Source organism: Equus przewalskii, chromosome 22, assembly GCF_037783145.1.
Source record: "Equus przewalskii isolate Varuska chromosome 22, EquPr2, whole genome shotgun sequence".
Classification (NCBI taxonomy): domain Eukaryota; kingdom Metazoa; phylum Chordata; class Mammalia; order Perissodactyla; family Equidae; genus Equus; species Equus przewalskii.
This window is the reverse complement of record NC_091852.1, coordinates 28057282-28079141: the sequence shown is the minus strand read 5'-3', so window position 1 is coordinate 28079141 and position 21860 is coordinate 28057282. Positions and strand designations below refer to the sequence as shown.

The following is a 21860-nucleotide window of genomic DNA, read 5'->3' as shown; positions in this document are numbered from 1 at the left end:
TTTACTTGCTATAGAAAAATGTTCATTATCTGCCACAACTACTGATTATGAGGATGAGAAGGCATCAAGAAGGCAAAAGTGCAGCAGCCAAGAAGAGTTCAAGACTGAGGGAACTCTCAGAGTGAGGTCTCCTAGGGAGGCTGGTTAAACTACAAGATGCCCCTAACAAGGATGCATGTTACCTAGCAACCCTGTCTTGCACATTGACAGTGCCCAGCCACTGCAGTGCCTAGAGTCCCCTTCTGTGAAGGAAAGGAAGCATTGAATTAGTGGGACCCCAGTTGTGGAACTAATGCTGACAATGGTACCTTCACCACCACTATGAAAAAGCACAGTGGACACCTCCCAGTGTCTGTTACACCCAGGTGGTCTCTCAATTTTGATGTCAGTTTGGGTGTCTGGCTTAGGGCAGAGTTGGTCCTATCTGTACTGCCCATACATTTGTAACCATGCATTAGTACTAATACTTGGATTTTCTATACTCTTTTAGAACCACATATTTACATCTGGAAACGAGTTTGTAGCCAAAAGAGCTATTTCAAAATAGTGAATTAACTGGCCTCCAGTGCTGCCTCCAATGCAGGGGAAAGAAGAGAAGGAGGCTTGTTGCTTGTGCCCTTAAGGGAATAAAAAAACAGGAAAACAAAAGAAAATAGTATTCATTAAACATGGACTGTTACAAACATAGAAGTGAGTAAGGATCTTTCCATATCTGAAAACTTATTATGAATTCTGTCTTGTGAGTGATCACTTCTTTGCTATCATCAGTGATCAATGATAGAACACAACAATGATGGTGCAGCAGCAGGGGGTACTCCCACAGCACATTTATTCTCTCCATCACCTTGAGAGTGGTTTCCAAGATTAATTCTAGTGTCCGTGGCCCCATATATTAATTATTGCTGCAGAGGCTCTTTATGATACATCAGGGCTTAGCCACTCTTTTGTTGCTTTGATGTGAAGTCCCTAAAGCCTCATAAATTGAAAACAAACAAACAAATATAAGAACTGGCAAGAGTTTTCAAATATCATTGCGTTAAGATTTTTTTTAATTAACATCTGCACCATCTCCCTCCCTCTCTTTAATTCCCTTTCTTTCTGCTCCTATTAGTATGATTTGTTGCATTTATCTGCTTCATTCAAGAAATCCAGACACTCAATAAATTTTGCTGAAAATTTCATCTAAGACAGTGACCATCTCTCTAATATAGATTTGGTACAGATGTTTGACAAGGTAAGCTAGTGATACAGAATGCAAAGGCATGTCACAGTGCTCGCTTCACAAGCACGTATACGAAAATTGGAACCATACAGAGAAGGACAGCATGGCCCCTGAGCAAAAGCAAGTCACAGATTTTTCTTTTAGCATTCCTGAGTTTTGTGAAATTTTGTGAAGTTTTACTCTTCTACCTGATGTTACAGAACATAATGGCAAGGATATACACCCTCACATGGCAGATAATAATGATTCCTTATCTTGAATGGCAAAATGGCAAATATACATACATATGGCATCAAACTGTAATTGATGGACCTTGATAAAAATTTTAATTCTATTGCATAAATCTGCTTTGCTCTCATATGCACTTACAGTAGAACAGCCGTTTAACATTGTAGTTTCCCCATATCTGTGTGTGAAAGGAAGGTATCTTACCTGTTGAATTTTTTTAGCCACACATATTAGAAATCACCTACCATACCCTCCTCAATTGCATGGATTTATCTCTTTTGTAGTCTTCTCAAGTACTATGAATAATGCTTGGCTCATGGTACTCCCTCAGTTTGTATGGAGCAAGTATCAGTTTCCTATGCGGTGTAACAAATTACTGCACACTCAGTGGCTTAAAACAACACATATTTATTATCTCACAGTCTCTGTGGGTAGGTACACATGTGGCTTAGCTGGGTCCTCTGCAAGCATGCAATCCACATGTGAGCCGGGGCTTAGTTCTCATTTGGAGGCTCAACTGGTGACGGATTCACTCCCAAGTTCAGAATCTATTTGCTAGTGACTATTAAGAGCAAGGGCTCCAACTTCTTGTTGCTTGCTGGCTAGAGGCTTATATCAGGAACTAGAGGCTGCCTGAAGTTCATTGCCTCACGGCCTCCTCCATAAGCTGTCTTACATCATGGCACCTTGCTTCTTTAAAGCCAGAAAGGGAAGAGAGCCTCTAGCACCAGTCTGATAGCAAAAAGGAGTCTTCTATAACAGCGCAATCAGGGAGGTGAAATCCTACCACCTTTGCCAAATTCAATTGGTTAGAAGTATGTCACATGTCCTGTCCACACTCAAGGGGACTAAATTAAACGAAAATATAGACACCAGGAGAAAGCGACTCTGGGGACCACCTCAAAATCTGCTTGCCAAAGAGGTATCATCATAGAAACCAGTGTCAGGGGCAAGCTCCGAAATCCCAACTTTGAACCAGAATTTAAAACCACGTTAGGGAAAAAACATGTTAGTTTGGTCTTACTAAATAAATGTAAAATAGCTGTTAAAATAGCTGTAAATTTGTCACTACACCGCATTCACGAAAGCACTATATCCACAGCCTTTCCCATTGTAAGAGGCTGAATCTTCAGGGACTAGGAGTGCATTCCTAGCTGCTCTGACAACGAATAGCATGTGAACCTCTTTCGTTGCTGAGTGCATTCTGAGTTTCAGGACTTTGAATAACACAGTTGGTTTTAATGAACATCTCACTTGTCTGCCATTGTTTGGCCTGTAACAACCACAGAGGTGATTATATACTGTGTAATTATTGCTGCAGTTAATACTCGTTTTACCATCTATTTACCCATAGGTCTGTTTTCTCACATAAGCACTTAATTCTATAATATTTAAATCAAAAGCTCCAGGCTTACTAGTTTTCCAGAAAGTGAGAAGAATAGATGAATTATAAGCTATTCCCCCAAGGAGTAGTGATTTGGAACATGTGGGACCATGTAACTTTGGAGCAGCCACATCTGGAGATCCCTGAAAATCTCCTGCCTTCATATCTTGCTCGAGTTCAAAAACAGATACTATTTCCGAGGGCCCCTGGAGACTATAATTGCCACTTTCTACTTGAGAAGAAATCTCTAAGGTAACCAGGATACACGCTCCGTAGCAATTTATAACTCTGGCAATCTAAATTATGAGCATACGACATATGAACCCTAACGCAAAGAGGATTTTTTCCATACCAAAATAATCAACATAAACCCTTGCCATTTGAAAATTACTGTTTTATACATATTAAGTCTTGTTTGGGACACCCTTTGTGTCTGTTGTGTGACAAACACTTGACGTTTTCAGTACCCCACTAACCCTTCTCGCCTGTGGCAATGACTACAATTGGAAGCTGCTTTCACACCTAGGCTTGAGAGAACAGAGCATTATCAGAACTCAGAAAAATCTGTGCTATTTAAGAGGACCACCCAACAAGAGCCTGACCTTAAGTAAAAAAAAGCTATATATAACAACATGTGCCCTGGCAGGTAGAGAACAAGGGAAATAAATGCCATAATTCCTCATTTCTTTCACCTTCTCATATTCTACTGGTGCCCACATTGCAGCAACCAACAAGAAGCTACAAGGCAAGAGAGCCTGGTTGAAGCAGTCTATCCATAAATGAGTTCATGAGGCTGAGAGCCACAGGGAGAAGGTGAAGAATAGACCAGGAGGGATAAGCAGAGATTATCCTGTAGCAGGTCAATGTGCATCAGAAGTCAAAGATATTTATGGATAATTTTGTCTCATTTTTATTAAAATTCTAACTCTTGTCCGTGGTCTGATTTCTATCGGTTTCTTCGTTTTATGCCTGGGAAATACTGGTCAAAAATGTATTGAATCTGTTACTCTCTAACTCACCTTAGGAACTACATCAATCATCTATTTCATTTATTCATATTCTGACCACTTTTCAGAAATCATGGGGCTTTTAGAAGGGATTGTTGAAACCTTAAATGTTCTTCTAATCATTCGTGACTGGACTTTCCCTGAAGGCAGTTCCTGACAATTTCCATCTTCCTATAGGCTGGCCAACTTTTGGACACTTTTGTAATTCCAAATCTTCTTTATAGGAAGGCCCAAGGACTCTGAGGAGGAAAAAATAACCCAAGACCCCTCCACACAGGCCCCATCAAGAGAAAAATTGAAGAACTCCTTAAAATAAGGCTAGTCAAAATCTGGAGAGAATTTCTGAAAGTTACCATAAATTGTAGCTTATTACATAATATTTTTGCAATCTGCCCTTGCGCTCTTTACGCAAGGAAAAAAAGCTTTGTGTCTAGATTTGAGAGAGAATCCCAAGAAAAGCTTTATGCCTAGATTTGAGATAGCATATTTCAAAATTAGCACATGTATTACAAAATGAAATCCTCCAGTTTTGTCAATGGAGAGACTGGTATCTACTATGTCTAAATTATATTAACTCTAATCCAAATCATCATTCAACTTGTTTTTGTATTCCTAAGCACTCATGCAAATTTTTACAATCATTCCAATTTTTTTCTCTATACCAACTGACATCTTCATAAAATCTTTCTCCAGACCAGTTTTAAATTAAGAGTTAGAGCTGAAATCTGTGGATCAGTTAGACATTAATGGTAGGACTATAAATGCTATGCAACCCCATATTTCAATTCCATTGGGTTTACATTCAGCCTTTTATGACTTAGGACGAGTCAATTTTTATTCATTCACAATTTTCACATTTCTTAAGTAGATGGTATTCCTGGTAATCTTTCGCTGTGGTTTTAATACTGTGCATATAAATAGTGTTTTGTAAATGAGAAACAAAATACTAAGAGTAACGGAAAAAATTACAAAATGAGTATTAGGTGAATGAGGGAATTATTTGTAATTTTATAGAGAGGCCTACTATATTTATGCACACATTAGATTAATTTCACGGGGTTTTGTTTTTCTTTTTGTTTTTATCTTTCAAATAGATGGATTTCTTCCTAAGGGAGTACGCTGAGGACTACTTTGATTCCTCCTTAAGTTACAATTACATAATTTAAGATTTTTCCCTTTAAGCATGATGTGAAATTTATCTTAAGTAAAACTGTTTTTATACTTTACCTGATAAGATACTTACTTCATTTATATCAAGGTAAAAGAGAGGAAAAAAATAACTTTTTATATAGTTTTTTAAAAAAAAGTTATTGCAATGTAGTGGTTTTTTAAGTTATATAACCAGCAATTCCCAGTATATTATTAATGGGGCTAGTTAATAATCTTTGCAAAATTCCAAAAATCATGTTTCACAGTGTTTGAATATTTTAACCCAGAATTTCACCATTTGATTTCTTTTGCTTCCTTTCCCTCAGCAAAACCAGAGGCCAATGGTATAACAGATGCAAAATTCATGCCTTCCCTGTGTCTATAGAGTTACCAGATTGGAGATCTAGAATTCATTCTTACTAAGTAACGGAAGGGAAAAGGCATGGGTTACTTAACAGCCCATTATGGACTGTGGCTTTGTTAGCTAGAACATCGGATAAGCAAGCATAAAAATGATCAAAAATGTTAAAAAAATCATCTTGTAACCTTATCTTTTCATTTATCAATTTTTCATATGTTTTCCTCAAGCAGACTTTTAAAAATTCCTGATTTTAAACTGATGCTTGTTTTCCATTTTTAAATGATTTTAACTGGCCTCCTCTTCCATGACTTTGGACAAGAAATTTTAGCCAGAGATCAATAAGAGTGTAATAGCTCACCCAGAAAAGACAGCCTCTTTAGCTCTTCCGTAAGAAGGATCATCTGTGTTTGTGTGACTGGGTCGCTATGTTTCACTGGATAGATTTGTCCCTGGAACAAAGACCTGAATCCTATCTATAATTTTTATACTGCCAGAATGATGATTCTAAAACGCAGATTATTGTGGGTCTCAATCCCACTTAGGCACAAGCTCTTTACAAAGTATTTAAGGCTTTTCATGAACTCATTCCTTCCCCCATGTCTAGCCTTATCTCTTACCCCACTCTCCCTTCCACACATCTGTGCTTTAGCACTACTCGATTTTATCATATTGCTCCCCAAAGGCTGGCTTCTCTTATGGTACCATGACTTCTATTTGCATCTCCTTCAGTTAATCTCATGGCACTCTAATTAACTTCTAATAGGCCTTACTGTACTCTATTATAATAATGTATTTATATGCCTGTACTTTCCAAATGATGGAGAACAATTTGAAGGTAGGGATCTCATCTAATTATTTGTATCATCAGGAGAGTATCTAGTAGATAATTGGCTCCAAACGTTTCTGAATAAGTGAATTGTACCACAGACAAAACTTGAGAGGGCTATAAGAATGCTTCCCAGTGCAGCTGTAAGAATTTATTGGCACTTTATCAAGCAGAAGGAATCAATTTAATAATTTTTATCATAGTCACAATGGTGTATGTAGGCAAGTGGGTGAATATTTGGGTCAATTGATAAAACTTGTATCTCTTTGTTTCCAGTTTGAAATCAGAGGGGTTCTATCGCTGTCTTGTTTTGTTTTTAACTTTCAATAGTTTTCTAGGTTTCATCTGATGCCTTTTCTAGTCACAAGAGGGAAAGAGCCGTAGAATACAAAATTATGTTCATTGTTATAACAGACAAAAATTATTATTTTTTAATTCAATCATAACTTCTATTTTGATGTTGTTGGAAATACAATTAGTAAAAAAATATAAAACCTGTATTCACTTAATGTCACTATTTTAGCCAGTCAGTCAGAAGGAATCCATAAGGTCCTGTGCATGTCACATACTCATGGTATATTTTTTATGTTTTCCACTTTTAAATGATAATGCTGTGCTCTCAAAGGATTATTCTTATAAAAAATGATTTTAAAATAAATTTAGTGCCTTATTTATTCATTAAAATACTAAATGGCAGTAGAGAAAAACATATATATCTCTCTCTCACACACACACACACAGCACGCTCACCTATATATACATATGCATAGTACAATTACAGCATCTTTTCCCTCCCTCAGGAAAGCCTAGAGTTTAATATATGTCAAAAAATAGTTTAAAACCAAGAAAGTAGTTTAAAAGAAAATAAATAAAACTTAGGTATTTGGAAAAAAAGGAATATTCAACTAGAAGAGTTTCTTCTTGTTTTTTTCCCCTTGTAAATTCTTTGACCATTCACATATTGGTACAATTCTTAAGTACATTTTCAGTGAAGAAATATTGAATAACATGATGTGGTAAAGACATTTCTCTCAATGGGTGGAAATAAAGTCATCATTTACTAGAAAGTCAGCTTTCACGTTAAGTAGTTCCTAGATCATATGTTAATATTATATGAGTAATGAAACCACACCACCTCTTATTCTTGAGTCTCTCATTCAAGCTGAATCCTATCTTATATTATATAACAATAGAAAAGCAGTGAACAACCAAAAACCTTTTCTGTCTGGCTGGTATTATGGTATTAGAAGCTAATTAGAATACTAAATCTCATATTAATACACATCCCATGATCAACATGTGTTTAAATATAGTCTAAGTCTTTAGGTAAATCATGGCATATGGAACTCAAGGTCTAGCTCTGCTACATTCAAAAACACCTCTAAAATCTGAATTTAAAATATGTACAAAGCAATAATACAAAGACAAATTGTACAGGAGAGGGTAAAAATGATCATGAGATGTCAACAAATTTTGGGAGGTGGAAGGTAGATGAATTAACAAAATAGAAAAATCTGAAACCTGTATGCTGGTAGCTTAGATAACCGTGACCTGTGCCAATTCACTCCTACTCTGGGAACCTGGAAAGCTTTAGGACTTGGGCTTACCAAGTATATGAGAGTAAAAGAAAGCACTTGAGACTGAAAACAAGAGAATTGTTTGAAAGTCTAGGATATGCTTAGATCACCAAATCCCTTTCCATGTTCATCTATAGCTAGTGGAGCACCTCCCCCCTTTCCCACAGGAGACCAATGGTATAAAACTTTAGAGAAACTGAATTAAAAATCAAGGATATCAAAATAAAAAAGGCTGAGGATGAGGAACTGGTCAGAAATCATGAAAAAAGAAACTCAAATATCCTCCCTAGATACAAACTCCCTACTCCCAGGATATCAGAACAAGGAATGAAATTCAAATATTCTTTGGAAAAACATAAAGTCCTTGAGAAAATACTCACAGGTAATGATATGTAGGAGTTGTGATTCCAACGTAAAGCTATCTCATTACCCACCACCCTATCATAAAGCCCCCAGTCACACACACACCAACACAGAACTTCCCACAAGAGCTTCTTACGACACCGCTCAGATAATCAAGGATGACCAGATATATGAGGAACAGTTTCAATGTAAAAGAGAACAAAACAAATAAAGATACAAATAAAAATACAAATTATAAAAAAAGAACAGTCAGAGAAAAATTGAAATATCCTGGATATTTAAAATATTGTAGTAGATAGACAAAATACAAAAGGAGAGATGAAAGATAAACTTGAGAAAATCTTCTAGAAAAATGAGCAAAAAATAAAAAGGGATGGTCAATAAGAACATATATTTTTTCAATCAGAGAATTAATCCAAGATAACCAATATCTGACTAAAATGACTTCCAGAAAGAGAGACCATAGAAAATCTAAAGAATGAAAATAGCCAAGAAATAACAAAAGAAAATTCCCCTAGAACTGGCAGACATGATTCTCTGAATTGAAAGGATCCAATGACTGCTCAGCATATGGATTTTTGAAAAGACCTACTGTGAGACACATCACAGGTAAATTACAGAATAGCCAAGTTAAAGAATCAAACCCAAGGAGTGTAGGCAACAGAGAGGGCAGTGATGATCACAGGTCACATACTAAGGAATGGGAATAAAAATGTCACTGTTGTTCTCAAAACAGCATTGAATACTCAGCTGCTAAAAGACAAGAAGCCTTCAAACTTCTAGAGGGAAAAGGATTTCCAACTTAGAATTCTATACCTATCCAAACTATCAATAAAGTGTGAAGGTGTAATAAAGGCAATTTCAGACAGGCAAAATATTTTAAGAATCACTTCTTATCTACTCTTTCATAAGAAACAACGGGAGGATATGCCTAAGCAACACTTGAGAGTAAACTACATAAAACAAAACAAAGATGCAAGAAACAAGAGACCAAACACAGGAAAGAGTAAAAGGAAGTCCCTCCCCAAATAGCTATACATTGGCATGTAAAGCCATAGGTCCAGATTGGAGTAGGGGGGTAAATGCATGAAGGTCTCTGAGAAGGAGTGGAATTGATGGAAATTTTGTAGCTTTCTCTGAATGTTTTGAAAGAAATATTTATAGGCTTGTGTTAGATCTATTGGACCATTTTACAAAAACAAATAGGGCAAAGCACATAAAAAAGCAAGCAACTTTTAAAAATTAGTAAAGGACCTGTTTGAAGGAAGATGTATTTGTATAATACACACATTATTTTCCCTTAGATTTTATTATTTGCAGAGGCTGTGGAGGGTGGTGGGGATTACACTCTCCTTGTTCCTCCTTGATCCTGAGCTATCTTTGGAGCTGCCAGTTAACACAAAGTAATTTGGTCTGGAAAATAAAATTAAGTGGTTGAGGGTGGAAGGGTAGAGCTGAAAAGGCCTATTGGAATTAATTTTTATGTTTTCCTAATACACATTACCATATATTTCTATGTATACCTCTACTCACAACCTTACTGATAGTTTGAAATTAAAATTAATTTATCTTTCCATTTCTCTTTTCTTAATACATATAGACTGGAACACACACTCTCTTAATTTTATGCTTTAAAACAACTACGAGGTGGGCTCGCTGATGGCATAGTGGTTAAGTTCATGTACTCTTTTTCAGTGGCCTGGTGATCACAGGTTCTTATCTCAGGTGCGAACCTAGCACCTCTCATCAGGCCACGCTGTGGTAGCATCCCACATAAAACAGGAAGATTGGCACAGATGTTAGTTCAGGACCAATCTTCCTCACAATAAAAAGAAAAAAAAGCCATGAAGTTGGAAGAGTTTAACATAAAATAAACTTACTTTTTTCTTGCTATGAATCATTAAATGTTACAAGTAGTCAGTCAACTTCCTCACCCTCAGCTTGCTATAGGCCGGGGTAGACAAAGAGAAAGCCAGTAGGTTCATTTATTTTTACCTTGTGACACTAGATGGAAATGTCATCCACCGATCTTTCAAGAAATCATTTCTCTCCTTTTTTCTTATAGACAAGTACTTCCTCATTAAATGTGGGGGGTTTTTTTCCCCACTATAAAAAAGAAAAAACATATTGAAAAAAGTCTATGGGGTTATTTCAATTCCAATTAATTCTACCATTGATTCCTTACTATGATGAAGTATGGAACATTTTTCTTTAAATATCAGGGAAATGGATTTAAAATATCAATATTGCTCCCTAAAACTAATGATTAGACCAGTAGACAGATGCTTTCACAATATCTTTTCCTAATTTCAGATCAGGTGGATTACGAAAATAAGTATGGTAATTGAAACCCAAAGGGAATCACAAATTTAGAGTTCAATCTCCATTTTAATAAGAAGAAGCCCATTACAGAGTTAGAACTCTGAGAATCAGTGACTCTTCAGAATAGCGTCAGCCTTTAAAACTGAATACACAAATACCAAGGGAATGGAGGACTCTTGCTTTGTCTATTCCCCAACATAAAGAGAGTTCCTTTTTAAAATTACATGTTTTGTTCATTCTTGAGGAGAAAAACAAGAAGAATAAGGACAAAAAGAAGAGAGGGGATCCAAATTTATACATTATGTATCATTATATTTGCTCTCATAACTTTTCCTTTGTAGAAGGACCTAGAATGATAGATTCAGACTTTAATGTTGAAATCATATTATAGCCTCAGTCAGATACACCTCCAATCTTTCTTTTGACAGCAAATTCATGTGCTTCAAGCATGAAAGAAGTGGTCATTGAATCAGTGGCAGTACGCTTCATGCTAAACCAGAGAGCAGCCATCTTATGGTTCATTGATTCAGTTCTCTCTATGGAGATTAAAAGTTATTTAATTTTTGAAGAGAAAAAAAAGTCCAGGTTATTCAGATAGGCGACCCAAAAGTTCTCTGGTAAAGAAAATTCCAGAGCTTTCTATTTCCCAGATAATCATTGAATGTATGGCTTTCTTTTTCTGCAGAAGGACTACAGCTTAGTGAAGCTCGTTAACTGGTCTAGAACATAACTCAGCCAGTGAATAATAAGAAGCATGAATTTGTCTTCCAGACATACCCAATTATGATAAGAAATCTTGATTTGCTCCTCTGAGAAGAAAAGGTATCTCTCATTTAAGAAAGTCATGGTTATAGCCAGTGAAGCTTGCTAAAATGTATTAGAGAATAATAAAGTGAACTTTATTAAAAGATACCCTTGGGAGCAATCCCATCATCCTCTACAGCTGAGAGCAGCAGAAATTGTCTACTGATCCTTCTTATACTTAGCTTTTTATAGAATGCCTTTTTGCCAAAAGGATCAGGGGAGTGTAATTGCAGTCACCTTTTTAAATGATCTATGAATGTTGGGTGGTTCACTCTGGATCCAGATTAATGTCATACCTCTATGTTTGGTTCAACACTTATTTCAAGCGTGATATTTCTCTCTCACTTATGAGAATTATAAATTTATTATTGTCAATGATAGATATTATTCATTAAGCACCTATTATGTGCCATTCACCATGCTACTTTCACTTACCCATGCCACTTTTTGTTCTCACAACAGCCAGGTAAAATAGTTGCCATTTTATCCCCACTTTATAGAAGAGGAAATTGGGACTCACACCAAATTTTCCATTTCTTCTGTATCATTTAAAATGTCTAGTAATGAACGGAGCAGATAGAAAGTGGTCAATACATATTGTTGGCTGGCTTGTTTTCAAGGTCCCTTAGCTAGTCGCATTTGCTTCCGTTTCAATGGAAACAGAATGTAGCCATAACAAAACTATTTGGATCTTTCGTCCTGAAGGTCCACTCCAGATATATGCCCTGGAGGGCATAAAGGGAGTGTGGCTAATGAAGAAATGGATGATTCCAGCAAATGATGCTACGGTCTGTAATGAGTTTAACACCTGGCAGATAATGCAAATGGCATTGAAAATTAGCTCATTTTTGGCTTCCCTGTGGCCCGTTCAATTGAACAAAATGTGCATTGAAAATAAGCCCTTTTTTTTTTGTATGCACACGTGTTTCGAATCTGAGCTACAGCTCAGTTCAGTGCATTTACTCAGAAAAAGTAATTTCATTAACTTTCTCCTCTCTTCTTGCTCCACCCAGAGATGAAGTTTATGGGTTCCAGGGGAGGTTTGATTTTCAACCCTACCTCTCGTACATGAGCAGTTTTGCCTCCTGTCTCCTCATTTGCAGTGTAGTTATATCATCCAGACATAAATTTCTTTTCTCTCTGGCACTTTTTTACCTTTTTAAAATGGGAATGATTCATATGGCTAAAGAATGTCAGGAAGGGAAACATTTGGGAAGAATTATATGGGATGCAGTCATTCCGGATCTTGTTCATCTTATCCACCTAGAGCCAAGTAAGAGAACAGCCACAGAGGGTCATGTGCCAAAGTTTAGAATTCCAGAGTGTTTAGAGCAGATAGGTGATTTAAAATTGCCATGGTTATAGAGCCCCAACAAAACTCAGGTTGAGATGCTTGAAATGGAGGAGGAGGATAAGGATATGAGGTTTTTATTTTATATGATAACCTGTTTAAAGTATTTCATGGACAGCTTAGAGATATTTTAAAGGTTTTCATGGCATATTCTTAAAGTTTAAAAGAGATAAAGATAATATGGATGCTCTCTAAATTACAGATAACATAGATAGGAATAATATTGAATGTCAAAACGTAAAATAATTTGGAGAGTTTGAGTTGCCAATAGCAGTTTTCCTTAACTTATTTTAAAGAACAAAACTGTGGTGTAAGGGATCAGAGTCCACAAGAACACATGAAGATTTCTCTAAAGGAGAAATATAAAGTGCTTGTATACTCAATATTGGTGTTTGCAGTGCAGCTAATATTTTGCGGCAGGATGGCACCATTCCAAGGGACAGGTCTGTTTAGGGGACCAGAGGCCATAGAGCCAGGAAGTCGTTGGCTTGTTTGAAAGGTAGCAAAATCACTTGAAGATTTTTATTGATGCATTGTCATGTCCCAACTAGTTATAATGTGATCAGGCATTCAAACATTGTGATTTTTCTGATTTTAGTTATAGATAAATCTTTAATAACCTTTAGCTTTATTAATTACAGGTAAATCTTTAATAATTATGGAAATAATCACGTGAAGCTTTACCAGCTCTCACAGGCCAGCTCATAAACACAGGCTAGTTAAGGAGATCTAGTGAAGGAGCTTCAGTTTGAAGGAGCAAGTAGTCAAACAACTTTCTTGCTAATGGTGATATCAAAGCCCAGCTCAGCCTATCATCCATATTTTACACTCCCACTAAAAATATCCCATGCTAGAGTTAAGTAGATGACTGTTTGACTGGTATTCAACAATAGCATCCAAAATGAACACTTTGATCCAATTGACAGTCACCACCATAGGGCCAGTCATGTCTTAGCTAACCTCCCTTGAAGTATGTATTTCCCGAAACCAAAGTCAAAATGTATTTACATTGAAAGACAGTAGGATTTTTAGTCTTTTACCACATCTTCCACTACCATCTACCACTTTGGAGTCTAAAATACAAGTAGATGTATTTTAATAGTTGGGGCCAGCAGAGGGAGGCTTTGTGTCCCAGAACAGGCCCAGGTGCGAGAGACAGACGGCCCAGAGCATTCAGAGGGTCTTGGTGTCAGATCGAGCTGTTCATGTATCACTTAATCATAGAAGAATAGGTGGAAAACCAAAACAACTAGAATCCGTAAGCACACTGGCTTACTGAGGTGAGGTAGTTACTTTAAGGTAATTCCAGCTCAAAGTACTGGGGAAAGATCCAGTAGAATATGATATAAAATGAATATTTCAATAATAATTCATAGTCAGGAGGTCCAAACACAGTTATCTAATGTATTCTGAAAGGCACGATGATCCAGTATTGATAAAACAGCTCTCCCAGGGTAAAAACCAATTGATGATTTCCTTGGTTGAAATACTTTTACTACGGCTGATCTCCAGCTATAGCCCCACTCAAAAAATTTCTGAATATTTAACAACAGACTTTTGCAAGCCAATAAAAGTTGGGTCCAACATATCACTGAAATTAACGTTGAAAATCTAAGGAAGGAGGGAACACAAGGAAGCCTTACGGCCACAAAGTGCATTTTAGAGACCCTTCCTTGATGGGGTGCAGGGATGGATTCCAATGTCTTAGAAAGAGACTCTCAAGCAAGACAGTTTTCTCAAGTTCTAGAGGGAACAGGATATTAAGCAGATTACCAAGAGATGGATTTGGACACAAAGAAGTAAGCAGTAACCAGATTAAGTAACCAGTAACCAGATTAAGGCAAAAAGTAAATTGTTAAGATTAGAAAAAAGAAGTCTCATTATATATAAAATATCAAGTAATACAAATTAGGCATTATAAAGGACCTTATTGTTGACGTGGAAAATTCTATTTGTAAAGGTATACCCCTGTACTATAAATTCTCTGCTTCTATAAGCATATAATTAATTATAAAGGGACCAGGCATAACTTCCAAAGACGGTAAAAATAAGTTTATATAATAGAATAATTAATTTTATTTTTCACTGTTATTGATGTAGCCTCTCTTTGAATTTTGCTTCTGCAAATTGGTCTTTAGTATGAACTAGCTAATAATTACTAGCTTGATCATTACTTGACTTTCATTTAATTCTTTTCGATATGTTATTTTGTACACAGCAATTTTTTTTTTTTTTCAGGAAGATTAGCCATGAGCTAGCATCTGCTGCCAATCCTCCTCTTTTTGCTGAGGAAGATTGGCCCTGAGCTAACCTCCATTTTATATAGAGGAAGCATAGCTTGATAAGTGGTACGTAGGTCTGTGCTCAGGATCTGAACCTGTGAACGCCAAGCCCCCAAGGCTGAGCCCATGAACAATTTTTAATATACTTTAATGCCTCATTAATATTAAAATCCACAAATATTATTTTTTAAGAATCTTGTGGTAAATACTTCTTTATATTGAAACTTTTGTTTCTTCCTTGACTATTTCCTTGTTCATTTGGAAGGGATAAATATCCTATCTTCTATATATTATGACATTTTATGAATCAGGCTTTGTTAATAATCCTTGTAAAGCAAAGAAAAAACTTTAGTTGTGATTGAAGTAATTTGATTAGAATTCCAGAATGTTGTCATATAGGGACTTGAATGCCCCCTTCCACACACACGCACAGGATACTAGTAATAGAAATCAATTATTGCATGCAGAAGCCAAGTGGACAGAAACTAAACACGTACTCATTGGAAGAGAACAATTCTGAAATGAATAAGAAGAAAAGAAGAAAAAATGTGCTGACTTCCTATTTTCACTTGGAATGATGTGAGCTGGAAACTAGAATGGAAAAGTCGATTTTAGAAACCCAAGAGTTAGAAATCAGAGGTAGCGGATTGATAAATTCCAAATGTTGATTTATGAATCATTCATTTAGAAGTCTGAATGTGTTTTCCCCACAACAGCAACGTAGTTCAAAATGGTAGTCTAAAAAATCTAACCAGTGTCATCAAATAGCTAAAATTAAACTGACGGAAGCTCCAAGCCCTGGGTCCCCTAACTTCTCCCAAATCTCTGATGTTTATCCAGAGCTTTAAGTATTGAATCTGAAGAAGCCTTACAGTTTCGTGGCGCCTGGAGTAAACAAGGCAGAAGGTCATTGTCTGAAGCAAGCTTCCAGATTATGCAATAAAAGTGTTATGTTGGCGTCCTAGATCCTAATGCCATTTCTATGACCTACTAGTTGTGTAACCTTGTACAAGTCACTCAGTCTTTCTGAATCTCAGTTTCTTGATCTGTAAAGGAAGGAAAATAATGTCTAACTCACAAAATCACAGATAGTCTAAAGGCTCCAACCTTCTGCCAGCCCCTCTCCCAGGCCCCAGGCGGAAGGTAAGTTCCAAAGATGTAGGGCTATTGTCCATCTTGCTTATTGCTGCATCCTTAGGACCTAGAATGGTACTTTGTGTATAGTTGTATGTAACACATTTCTGTTGATTATGTTGAATGGATAGATGCATGAATCAAAAGTGCTTCATAAATAACAGATGCCCTTCAATGTTAATTCTCCCTCCTTTTCCCATTGACTATGGCAGTTTACAGGGGTGTTAGTAAAGGTATATCCTCTGGTGCTAGAAGACAGGATAACTGTGGCTGTTCATTGGATGGGTCATTTATTAGTTGAGTATTCTTTGCTGGAGTTGTTTGTAAGGTAAGTTACAGCTCATCGATGATATTGACATCTCTCTGTGACCTCTCGAGTGGGAGTATGCTTCTGGCCAAAATCCACTAGGTTAATTCTCATAATTTGGTTTTTGTAGGACCATCACTTCTATTGTTATAGAGGAAAGAGAGCTTCAGGTCAGGCCTTCTTTCCAATACACCCACGTTAATATGCTTGATGTGATATTTCTGCTTAGCAAGGTTTAATTTGGTGGAATGAGGGCTGCTTGTATGTTTAGCAGTCAGACGTGCATAATAGCCATCTAAGGTAGAATTCATCAATTATGCTGAAATGTTTGTTTTTAAAATGTCAGGTGTCCAGATGGCGCCATGGCAATAGGGGTCATTAAAAATGCTTAGGCACACAGAGAGGCTTAACAAAGAAATGTTCTTGCTGGTTGTACAGGTCCATAGTAAAGGCAAATTTTAAAAAAATAAAGGTTAATAGGTTGAAGCTTCATAAAGTGAAGTTGAAACAAGTACCTGGAGATGAACCACAATATCACTTTGCTTTTATGTACTTACTTTTTTCCATTTCTATGACTCCTCTCTTCACTCCCACCTGCCCATCTTCATCCAGGCATCTTCCCCGCCCCCCCCCCCATACTGTATATTAAAATGGATTTGCAAAAGAGAGCATTTACGTTAATGAAGTCAAACAATGGTGCTGTTGCTATTTGGGATTTGCCTAATTAAAGACCTTTGTGGAGACTTGGATACTACAGTTTCAACCTTGTTTGACACATGTCTTGCACAAAGCCATTATTATAGATTCTGAGTTACACACAGAGCCCCCAGTTATCCATAAAAGAGGCATTTGGCCAGGGTACAAATTAACTATCAGCACTCTGGCATATGGGAACTAATATTTCTGATCAGGAAATGAAATCCAGTGAAGTATTTACTTTGGTTCTCAGATGTTTCAACTCCAGTATAGCCAGGATTTTGGAATAATTTGTGGAGGATTTATGTTTCTTTAACTGTCAATGCTCCACCACCTTGTTTCCCTGCACACAGCTTAATCTGCAAATTTCGGTCATCAAAATAGGAATCCAAAATATTTCTGAAAATAACAAGATTATTTTAAGCATATTTTTCTTGTTTCATGGAATCTGCAAGTCCTGGTTCATAAGCAAAGTGGAGTATCAATTACATAGGACTGTCAAAATACTCTCAGGCATGTTAACACATCTGTAGAGGAAATAATACTGTTGATCATTTATTTTTATATTCAACTTTTGTTTATAATGGTGAAAAGTAGAAAGGCAGCTTAAATGCTCAAATAGAAGAATTGTTATGCCAGTGACAGTTCATCCAAATGATGACATTATGCAGTCATTAAGCTTTTTCATAAAAGAAAAAAAGAAAGAAGGAAAGAAAAGAGACTCTGGTGCAGGAAACTGGAGAAGAACTCTGAGTTTTTTAATATCTCGTTTTGGTCAAGTTCATAGATATAAATGACAGACATAAAATTCACCCTTTTTTAGTGTACATTCTGAATCTTGACACAGTCAGATATACAGACAAGCAACCACTACCTCAACAAAATACAAAACAATTCCATCACTCCTCGAAATTCCCTCATGCCCCTTTGGAGTGGTTGCCTCCTTCCACCTCTATCCCCTGGCAACAACTGCTTGGTTTTCTGTCTCTACGGTTTCTCCTTTTCCAGAATCATATAAATCAGTCGTATGTATATCATATATAACAATCATATAAATCATATAAAGCCAATCATACAATATGCAGCCTTTGTGTCTGGCTTCTTTCACTTAGCGTAATGCTGCTGAGATCCAAGCTTGTTGTGTGTATCAGTAGTTTTTGTTTTTTAACTAGATGGTATTCCACATATGGATGTACCACAGTTCATTTATCCTTTCACCACTTGAAAGTCTTTTGGGTTGTTTTCAATTTGAGGTGACTATGAATTAAAACTGCTATAATATTTGAATCCAGTTTTTTATGAGAACATAACTTTTCTTTTCTCTTGGGTAAACACTTAGAAGTGCTAGCAGTGGAATACAAAGTTAATTTATATGTTGAGTGCATGCTTAACTTTATAAGAGTTGCCAATTCTTTTCCAAAGTGGCTGCACTCTTGAATTTCATCAGCCATGCTTGATGGTTCCAGTTTTTCTATATCTTCACCAGCAGTTGGTATTGTTCATTATTTTGGGGGGTTTTTTGTTTTAATTTTAATCATTCTGATAGTTATGTAGTGGTATCTCATTGTGATCATTTATTAACTGGGACAAATGTATTGAATCTATGTCTAGAAGTACACAATTAATAAAAGAGATTTTATTTTTTGAGGTCTCTCTCTAATGTTTTCTCCCTCAGCTCACAAAATTTGCCTTTTATACTTCACAGCATAGTAAAATGTAAACTAGTGTTGTGTGTCCTGAAGAGAATTTTTAGGAATAGTCTATATCACTACAAAACCTGAAACTTCTGTGAGTTAGCTCTGCTTTGATTCTCTGGTGCAAAAACAGAAGTCAATGGCACCCTCTGTGTTAGAGGAATCGGATTTCAGCTCTCTGCGTGAATATTCTGAGTATTAAATGATATGGGGACCCCCGAGAGGGTGAGCAGAGGTGTCACATCACTAAGACCCAATAAAAGCTTCACATGCATCTTCGTGTGTTGAGTCGAAGAACAGCTAATTCACTGAGGAAGTTTTCAAACATCCCAATAGGAAGAGAGAATAATGAAAATCATCATCCAAGCAGTAGTTTTCAACATTATTGATATAGTGCCAATCTTTTTTGCTTATCCCCAGTACAGGGGTGGGGAAGAACATTGTCCCTTTACAGTATATTCTAGATGTGATAATATTTATTTGTAAACACATCTTTGAGTATCTCTCACAGACAATGATTTTTAACATAACAATGTCATTATCATACCTAATAAAACAGCATCATCATTTAAAATGATCTAATGCCTAGTCCATGTTCGAATTTCCCTATCTAAAACACTGGATTTGGTTGGTATGTTTGTTAAGTCATTTAAGTTTCCTCTTTCTTTAAAAAGAATATACCACATACGTATTGAAACATATTATATATCTTCACGCAGAGCTTCCCTTATTACATCCGTGCGGTTTTGTTGAACACGTTTCTCTACTCCCGCATCTCCTTGATTTGGTAGTTAGATCTAGAGGCTCTCTTCATTGCTTTAAGTACTTATAGGGATAGCAGGAAGGCCAGTTTGGAGAGACTCAAAAGTTACACCATCACCTCCACCACCACCACCATCTTCCGCCAACACAGCAGAATACCTGCAAGGTTTTCCACTTAGTTTAATTTCCATCTGCAGGATATAAGTGGAGCAACCAAAGGTATTTTCTGTTGCATATAAGATGAAAACCAAATTCTTTAGCTTGATGCTCCATAGTCCAGCACAGACCAGTGCTACACTTCCAAATTTATTTCTCAAGATTACCCAGCATGACGCCTTCACTCTTACTTATTCATCCTTTTTGCCTTGCCTTCTCTCATTATTTTTCAAGACAAACAAGCAAAGCTGACAATATTTGTCTTCGGTATCTGCTCACTACTCCTGTTCTGATCCTCCATTTTGGCAAAATCCCTTTCCTGCCCTTCAGGCAAATAGTACACTCCTGCTACCTTGTGTTTGCTTCAAATCCCCAACTTTGATACCCCATCAAAGCTCTTTAACCAGTGAATTACTCCACACTCTCAAATTTCTTGTTTTCGGTTTCCCTCCTTTATTTAAATAATTGTCCTCTTGAATTTAGTGAGCTTTTAGATTTTTAAAACTCATTTGATTAAACAAACCAAGTAAAAGAAATTTGTCTTCATTGACATCTACTGCCTGCCAAGCACTGTACTGGGTGCTGTTAAAGAACCATCTGAAACAGACATGGTAATTGCTTTAAAGAACTAAGTAGATCACACTGCAGTGGGAGAAGCTGGTCGTTTATGCCTTCCACTTGCATCCCTACTTGGTAGAATTTCAGTGAGGATGCCAAGTGAAGCAGGTCCTTTAAAGCAATGGGGAAGCTAGTTGAGTCAGAGAGAGTGGAACAGAGAGGGGGCTTGTTCTGGAAGAGAGGGGGCCTATCCTCAAGTTCACTAGACTCCCTCCCATCTCACCCTACTCAGCACCCCTCTAAATCTCATACAGTCTTCAAAGTGTTGCTCGAGTCCTGCTCTGTGAATAAACCTTTCCTGAATTCTTCCATGTGTACCCATGCAGTGCTTGTTCACAAAATTATTGGCATGCAGTGATCACTCCCTCCTGTAATGCCTCTAACAATTATTTTCACTCATTACGTCTATTGCAATTGGAACTTCTATTGTCATTTGCTCATGTGTATATTGTGTCACTCCTGCTAATTATTGTAAATAAACTGTTGTTTACCTCTTTGGGTCTGCCAGAGTATGACAGACATAATAAGCCCTTAATAAACGTTGGATCAAGAAAATTTTCTTTGCTGAAAAGTCCAAGAAATTTTTTCTTCATCAGAGCTTGACTGAAATAAAGCAGAACAATAACATTGGTAGAATTTATTGAAAGACTGAATTCAAATATTCTAGGCAATATGAGATTTTCTTCCATATAATCAGGAAAATTAAATTATCTCAGTGGATTTTAGGAAAATTTTGATTCAAACAAAACATTACATTTTATTAGTCATCTAATTATTTGGTCAGTCTTGCTCAGACTACGCACATATTATAGACAGAAAAAGGAGGAAGAGCTAATGTATTTTCAATAGAATGGTTAATGGGGAACACACCACACAGAGTAGGGAGAATACAAGACTCAGTCTTCATGTTTTCACTTTGTGGTAGTAATAGCTATGATTTGCTGTCTACTTCCTCATAAGCCAGATACTGCTCCAGATTCTTCACCTGTATTAATCCTTTTAATCTGCAAAGCAATATTATGAGCTAGATACTATTAAACTCATTTTACAGATGAGGAATGGAAGCATGGAAAAGTTAAGCAACCTGCCCTGGGGCACAGAGCTTGTAAGCGGTGGACAGAGATTCTAACCCCAGCAGCCAGGTTCCCCAGATCAAGCATGTGGGCCCTGTTCCCTACTTACAAAACTTTGAATAAGTCCCTCTCTGTGCTTTCATGTGAGGCATAAAACATAATTCTTCCACTGATTGATTGCTGAAAGAAGATTACCTAAGGCTATTTACTCAGCCATGCTCATCTTTGGTAAGCAGTCAATAACTTCCTACAGTTGCAGGAAGACCAAACTATTGGCCCTGTCCCCAATAATCTCAATACCTGACAGTGTGTTAAGTGAGAGAAGATCAAATACCACAACCAGTGCCACCAACAAACATTTATTTATAGGAATGCAGGCATGAAAACAGCCTATAACCTGTAAGCTTGGTGAAATCCCAAATGTCCTTTTAGACCCTCTTATAGCATCTTGTATTAAAGCTTCATTTGAGGCATGGCATAATTTAGCTAACTTTCTAGGCAGAATCAGGTAACAAAATCTTCCAGAAAACATTTGAACAAAGGA

At 36.7% G+C, this 21860-nt stretch overlaps 1 protein-coding gene and 1 non-coding gene across 45 annotated transcripts in view; both read left to right on the top strand.

Moving 5' to 3' along the window:
- Positions 1 to 21860, top strand: part of PTPRD (protein tyrosine phosphatase receptor type D) — a 2079533-nt gene that overhangs the window by 1457936 nt on the left and 599737 nt on the right. The window lies entirely within an intron of this gene.
- On the top strand, positions 1271 to 1380 carry LOC139078804 (U6 spliceosomal RNA). Its single transcript, XR_011531918.1, has one exon. It is a non-coding gene; the product is annotated as a U6 spliceosomal RNA (small nuclear RNA).